Source organism: Rhinopithecus roxellana, chromosome 8 (genome assembly GCF_007565055.1).
Source record: "Rhinopithecus roxellana isolate Shanxi Qingling chromosome 8, ASM756505v1, whole genome shotgun sequence".
NCBI lineage: Eukaryota > Metazoa > Chordata > Mammalia > Primates > Cercopithecidae > Rhinopithecus > Rhinopithecus roxellana.
The window spans coordinates 64,858,535-64,866,383 of record NC_044556.1 but is presented as its reverse complement, the minus strand read 5'-3'; positions in this window follow the sequence as shown (position 1 = coordinate 64,866,383).

The following is a 7,849-nucleotide window of genomic DNA, read 5'->3' as shown; positions in this document are numbered from 1 at the left end:
TGAAATGTATAGGTTATTCTAAATTTGGAAGTGTTTCAAGCAATAGCAAAGACAAAAAAGCATGCCAAACTGAAAAATCTTAAAAGGCAAAGAACCACGAGGATAAAATAAATTTCAGTTTCATAATGTGAACTATTAAATTCAGAGAAAATAATTTCATACGCTAACATTGGAAATTCTGCAGAAGCTGGGATCATAATTTTAAAAGAGAATTACACTGGGCACGGGGGCTCATGCCTGTAGTCCCAGCACGTTGGGAGGCCAAGGTGGGAGGATCACTTGAGGTAAGGAGTTCAAGACCAGCCTGAACAACATGGTGAAACCTTGGCTCTACTAAAAATACAAAAATTAGCTGGGCATGGTGGTGCACACCTGTAGTCCCAGCTACTTGGGAGGCTGAGGCAGGAAAATCACTTGAACCTGGGAGGCAGAGGTTGCAGAGAACCGAGATCGCGCCACTGCACTCCAGCCTGAGCAACAGAGTGAGACTCCATCTCCAAAAAAAGAAAAGAAAAGAAAAGAAAAGTAACATTGAAAAATAAAATTCAAAAATATCCAACTGCGATATGCAAGCTGCAACTGGAAAATGTGTTTACAAGATGATAGGCAAAAATGCCAGAGTGTTGAATAGAAGACTTAGCCAGAACAGAGCAAGTCAAATTCCATTACCCAGGTTCCAAGGAACTGCCCATAGACTTGTTCCAGAATGTTCTCAGTTAAATATTGCCTACAATTTATAGGGTAAATTACTTAGTGCTTTTGTAAAGAAAAAAAAAGATCCTGTTTGAAAATGGCATTTATTTTAGCTGAACAATTAACATTGAGTCTCTGTATACAATAAACATTCATGTCTCTGCACACTTTTTAAAAAGAACTCCAATCCATACCAAAATGTAAATTCCATTCAGGTCAAGCTTATAAGACTGAGTTTCCTTGCGCTCTAATTCCACAAACAGACCTTCCTTAGATAGGGCCCTTGTCCAGTGCTCTTGTGCCTTTCAGCAAACGCCTTGATGTGCTCAAAACAGCTCTTAAACAGAAGCTAATAGAGAAACAATCAAGAAAAGTTTGCCCAAAAAAATCTGTTTCCTCTTTTTACTTGCCCTTCATGCCTTCGTCTTCATGTGGTAAGATCCAGAATGCCTTTTTATTCTTTTCTTCTTAAACCATACTCATCCTACAGTTGCAATTCAGGTTCCATCTCGTTGATATAGGCTCTCTTGGTAATCCCTGGTCACAGCAATCTCTCCAGACTTAACCACACTTGGGTGTACGACTCTTTTGGGTATTAAATCAAATGGGGACTAGTATTTACCGATGTTGACAGATAACGTCTTGTCTATCCAATGACACTGAAGGCAGACAAAAATCTGCATTTCATATTATTTCTAATATATACCACCCACTGGAGTGCTGGGTCATTCCTTTTTTTCTTTGCTCCTTTCCATGAACATTTATTAACCAACCACCTGTTTGATAAGTACAAACACAGGAGAGAGGAAATTTCAATAAACCATAGTCTGTGCCCTTGAGTCATTTAATGATTTTTGTCCCTCCTTACTTCTCCAGTCTCATGTTAACAGTCTTTTTAAAGTTCCAGACAAGCTAAAAGTTATTTAATTCTTAAATACACTGTCTTCTCACTTACGGAGTTTTGAGCTGTTTCCTCTGTATCTAAGAATGCTTGGCCTCCCTGCTTCCATTCTACCCTGTATCCTATTTATTTCTGGCTTTGGTCTAGTCTTAGCTAACATGGTACTTCCTACAGGAAGTCCTCCCTGCTCTCTAAAGTGAGGTGACCCTCTTATCTGTTCCTGTGTACTGTTCCCAGCATTGCATTTTCAAAAATGAATTATAATTGTCTGTTTATCTATCTGTCATTGGAGTGTATTATCTATCAGTACACATATGTGTCTCTTTCTGTATTGGGTATCAGTCATGTGTATGTTTAGCTCCTGGTACACAGTATATATTTTTTAAGTGTGTTGAATGAATGAATGTCACAAGGGTAAACATCACAATTCCTCCCCTTGAGGATATCACCATCTAGTGGGGGAGCCAGTAACGCAGATAAACCATAACACAAGAAGTCAAGGTGTTAAGTTTCAGAATAGACACATAGATTAAAAAGCTATGGGTTGGGGGGTGGGATGTTCCCCTGTAGTCCTAGCTACTCAGGAAGCTGAGGTAGGAGGATCACTTGAGTCCAGGAGTTCAAGGTTACAATAATGCAGTGAGCCACTATCATGCCACAGAACTCCAGCCTGGGCAACAGAGCAAGACCTTGTCTCTACAAGGAAAGAAGAAAAAGCTATGGGGGTCCAAAGTGACTAATTTTGCCTGGTAGAGTCAGGCTTTTCACAAAGGAGGTGACATTTGAACTGCGTTTTAGAAGGATTTCAACATTTGCTTGGTGGAAAAGAGGATAGCAGATCCTCAGTAATTAACTACTTTCGAATGTTCCAGCATGGCTTTGTGCAGGTCTACAGTCTCGAGTGGTTCAAATCTTCCAAGTGCCTTTCAGTGCAAGAAAGAACGAAAAGAATAGAATGTGGCCACAAAGGAGGGATCCAAGTAACTAGAATAGTGGAAAGGATTGAATTTGAAAAAAAAGATTTTAAAATGCAAGGATTATATACAAGTCAAATTAGTGGCTACTAGCAGAACAATTAACACTGACCACATCTGCTGGAATGAAGAAGAATAAAACACTCAGTCACCTACGTAAGGAGGGGAAATTGGAGAGCTTCAGAGAGGGAGACACTGAGCAGAGCACTCAAGGGAAACTTTGCCTGCTATGGCATCTAGTAGTCTGTGAAGGTTTCACGAGGGGGAACAGAAAGCCAACCTTCAACACAAATCTAGAGTCCAGTGTAAATGATCAAGGGCACCACGGGGAGCTGGGCTGGGAACACACCTTGACTCCAGACCTACAAACCCTTGTCCCTCCCCTGCAGCTCCTTAGACTGCAAGCAAGATCTTAAAAGTGGTATTAGTGAAGAAAATGAACCAAAGGAAACATTTCTCATATTTAAGCAAACTAAGATATGTTGCTTAGTCCTTAAATTCCACAGGAAATGAAATCTGAGAAAGTTTAAAAATCACTCAGGCCACATCTGTAGACTCAGCCCCAACCATAGTGTCATACTTCACATTTTAGAAAAAGCTGCTTTTGTTTCTCTGTACACACGAGTTACTTCTGCTCCCAGGCCTTTGGTCATGATGTTTCTTCTGCTAGGGTATTTTTTTTGTTTCTCTCTTACGCCCTTGTCAGCCAGCTAAAATCTATTTGGCTTTCAAGACTCAGCTCAGATATCACCTCTTAAAAGTCTTTTCTGAATCTCAAGGCCGTGGTTTTTGTTCTTGCTCTGTTCCCTGGGAATTATCCCTGCTTGTGTATTGGTAAGCTGTACCTTCACCAGTACTGGGTCTTACTTATATTGATATTCTTCGGGCCTCCAGCCATTCATGGCATCTAATGGGCACCCAGAGAATAGTTCTTAAATGAGTGAATAAATTAAAGAAGAAACGAAGGTGTTATGGGGAGATTTACTAAGTAATATGATTAGAATTATGCTTCAGGAAGGCAAATCTGGCAGCCATGTGTAGGATGATTGAGGTGGGAAGCCCAGAAGCAAAGGCAGGAAGACTGAGGAAGCTATCGAAACAGCTCAGTGAGGAGGTGGAAAAGAGGATGTCAGGAGAGGATCAATCCAAGAGATATTTTGAAAATTAAATCAATAGAACTTGGTGGCTGACTAGTGAACAAGCAGAGGAAAAGAATATTTATCCTTTCTGTTCACAGCTTATTCACCAACAGAAGAGTGATACCATTAGCAGAAAGAAAAGAGTCTGGAACAAGGGACTTTGAGGAAGGGACTGAAGGAATAGAGAAGGATAACAAGGATGTAGTAACATATTCAGAAAATAAAAAGATCAAAGAGGAAGAAAGGGATCAGGAGGTTGCAGCTTCACTGAAGCTAAGGTTTGGGAAACCTGTAAAGAAAGTGTAGTCCAGAGTAAGGAAATTACAGGAAATTGAAGGAAGGTGTTGGACGGAGCTACTTTATTCACAAATCACAAGGCAATGGCTTCTCAGACCTGTGATCTTAGTTTATGTACAACTCCAACCAGCAGTTTCCCCTTCTCCTAATCTTCTCTCGATTTTCCATTATGAAATTGTTGATTGGAACTTATCACTCAGCTGCTAAACGACACGGGGGGCATTATTTAATTTCAAAGAATCTTTTAAGAGTCTATTTCAGTTGTGCTAAAAATAAGAAAACAAGAAATACTTTGTCACTTTGGGGCATATTTTTATGTTCAAATGAAGCCAAAAATATTTAAACAATTAAAAATATCCAGGTAATTGGTCTAATCTCATCTGAATTATGCTAGAGAAAAAGACTATCAGAGAAATAAAAATGCTTTTATTTAAACAAGATACATGGAATAGACCAAATTTCCTTGATCAAAAGTTTCTCTCGTTACTTAGGTCTTATTGAGTCAGGATTAGGTTCACCTACAATAACAGAAAACCCAAAATAGCAGTGGCTAGAACACATGCAGATTTATTTTGTCACGCGAAAGAAGTCCAGATGTGGCAGTCCAAGCTTGGCATGGCAGCTCCACAAAGCAGAGGAGACTTGGGCTCCTGTCTTCATGCTCCACTACAGTTTAGGTCAATTCATTTTCTAAAAAGGATGCTGGAGTTACAGCCATGGTAAATTTTAAGTAGGAAACAGGAAAGGGGAAGGAGAAACCAAAAGAGTTTTTCTTAGCTGTCTCTCTTGTAAGTAAACTTCCTGAAAACCCTTCCCAATGATTCCAACAATTTTGTGCTCTATTTCATTGGCCTGAACATAGTATATGGATACGTTGAGTCACGAGAGGTTGGAAAATGTGGTTTGTCTTCAAATCTGGGCACATAAGTGTCCCAGTAATATATGGGTTCTCCTGCTAAAGCAAAAGGGGAAAGGGATAATGAGCAACTAGTAATTTCTTCCACAAATGTCAAATCTCATTGACATTTGGTGGCTTACTTAAACTGACAAGTCCTAAACACATTAAAATTAAGAAGATTGAGACTTAAAAGCACTATGGCACTTATATTTGTTAGCCAACTATGTTAATATCTTCTTTCCCTGGAGGCTGAGGCAGGAGAATGGCGTGAACCTGGGAGGCGGAGCTTGCAGTGAGCCAAGATGGTGCCACTGCACTCCAACCTGGGTGACAGAGCGAGAGTCTGTCTCAAAAAAATAAATAAAAATTAATAAATAAATAATAAAGTAGGTTTTTGGCCCAATAAAGGTATAAATATTGGAAAATACTGAAAATATAAATATATTTTCTTGCATTCAAAAAAGCAATAAAACACAATGTTTAGTGAAACTAGTTCTTCTTTTCCTAACTGATCAATGCCAGCAAAAAGAAAAGTCTTCTTTCTGTCTCTATTTTAGTCATAAAGAAAAAGACGACCTTTTCTTCTCTGGCTATCAGAAAAATAATCAACTTCTGAAGAAAGATTACAAATTTTCTGCAAAAGAAACAGAATTTGGCTGTTCTATACACTGGACAATGATTTGTGACTGCCTATTCACCAGATGGAATCATCTCTTCTCGGCTTTTCTTTTCTTTATTGAATTCAATACAATAGGTTTACCAATTTGTGAAAATGTCTTCTTTCTCACTTGGCTTTTGTAGCATGGTCCTACCATGTACAGTTTTCTTCTTTGACTATGTCTTTTTTATCTCTTTTACTAAAGCTTCTTTTTCCATCCACCTCTAAAAAAATAGACAGTTGGTCAGGCATGGTGGCTCATGCCTGTAATCCCAACACTTTGGGAGGCCAAAGAGGGTAGATTCCTTGAGCTTAGCAGTTCAAGACCAGCGCGAGCAACATAGTGAGATGCTGTCTCTTCAAAAAACACAAAAATTAGCCAGGCATGGTGGCATGCACCTATAGTCCCAGCTATTCAGGAGGCTGAGGCTGGAGGATCGCTTGAGCCTGGCAGGCAAAGGTTGCAGTGAGCCAAGATTATGCCACTGCACCCCAGCCCAGGTGACAGAGCAAGACTCTGTACTGAAAAAAAAAAAAAAAAAAAAAAAAAAATGGATAGTCTTCCCAGTCTGTTTTCCTCATCCAATCCTGCTCTCACCCCATCTAGAATCCACTGGCACTTTCATCTCCTCCCTTCAATATAATTTCTGTGTGGAAGACTTCCATAAGTAGGTTCTAAATCTGGCCTCTCCAATCCCAATTTTTAACTTCAGCTTATGAAAATAACTTAAAAAAAAAAAAAAAAAAAAAAAAAAAACTCTAGCTCTTCCATGGGCACTTCGATACTTCAGTTTTAACAAATCCAACACTTAATTTATCCATTTATCTTTTTTCTTTTTCCTTTTTTTTGAAGACAGAGTCTCACTTGCTCTGTCACCCAGATTGGAAGGCAGTGGCACAAACATAGCTCTCTGTAACCTCAAACCTGGGCTAAAGCAAGCTTCGTGACTCAGCCTCTCAAGTAGCTGGGATTATGGGCATGCACCACCAGGCCCAGATGATTTAATTTTAATTTTAATTTTGTGTAGAAATAGGGTCTCTCTATGCTGCCCAGACTGATCTCGAACTCTTGATCTCACGAATTCCTCCCACCTCTTCCTTCCAAAGCACAGGGATTACAGGCATCAGCCACCATGCCCAGCCTCATCCTATTCTTTTTTGCACCAAAGCCATTCCTCCTCTTACATTCTCTATCTTGGTTGCTGACATGACATTACCACCTTTCCAATTCTTTGGGCTGAACACTTGAACATCACTTTGGGTCGTATTTTCCCTTTCCACACCTATATCTAACTGTATACCAAAATTCTGTTGATTCAGCCACCAGACAGGCACTGCCTTTCCACTGTTACTACTTCTCGTTTAGAATATTGCTGTGACATCTAGAGGGGTCTATCTGCCTTCAGTCATCCCACATACTTCTACATCTTCTTTAAAATATCTTCAATTGGCTACACCTTGCACACAGAAAAAGACAAGACCATACTATTGTAACTGCCCAAGGGGTTCACCTTACCCGCTGCCTAGACAGAGTCGATTCACCAAGTCAGGGGAATTGCAAGAGAAAGAGTAATTCACGCAGAGCTGGTTGTGAGGGAGACTGGAGATTTATTATTACTTAAATCAGTCTCCCTGAGCATTTGGGGAGAAGACTCTTTAAGGATAGCTTGGTGGGTGGGGGAAGCCAGTGAGCCAGGAGTGCTGGTTGGTCAGGGATGAAATCATAGGGAGTCGAAGCTGTCTTCTTCTGCTGAGTCAGTTCCTGCGTGGGGGCTACAAGTTCAGATGAGCCAGTTTATTGATCTGGGTGGTGTCAGCTGATCCATCAAGTGCAGAGTCTGCAAAATAGTTCAAGCACTGGTCTTAGGGGCAGTTTAGGGAGGGTCAGACTCTCCAGTTGCATGACTCCTAAACCGTAATTTTTAATCTTGTGGCCAATGTTAATCCTACAAAGGCAATCTAGTCCCCAGGCAAGAAGGAGGTCTGCTTTGGGAAAAGACTGTTATCGTCTTTGTTTAAACTATAAACTAACTTTTTCTCAAAGTCAGTTCAGCTTCTGCCCAGGAATGAACAAGGACATCTGGGAGGTTAGAAGCAAGATGAAGTCAGTTAGGTTACATCTCTTTCACTGTCTCAGTCATAATTTTGCAAAGGTGGTTTCACTATTTGGATTTTGAAGTTTTCTGTAATCAACAACCAATTTGTTTAGTGCCTTTCCTACCTCTTCCACACTACTTCTTTTCCAAGGGACATGCCTAGGGATCTAAATTAATCTCTCCCTTATTTCTC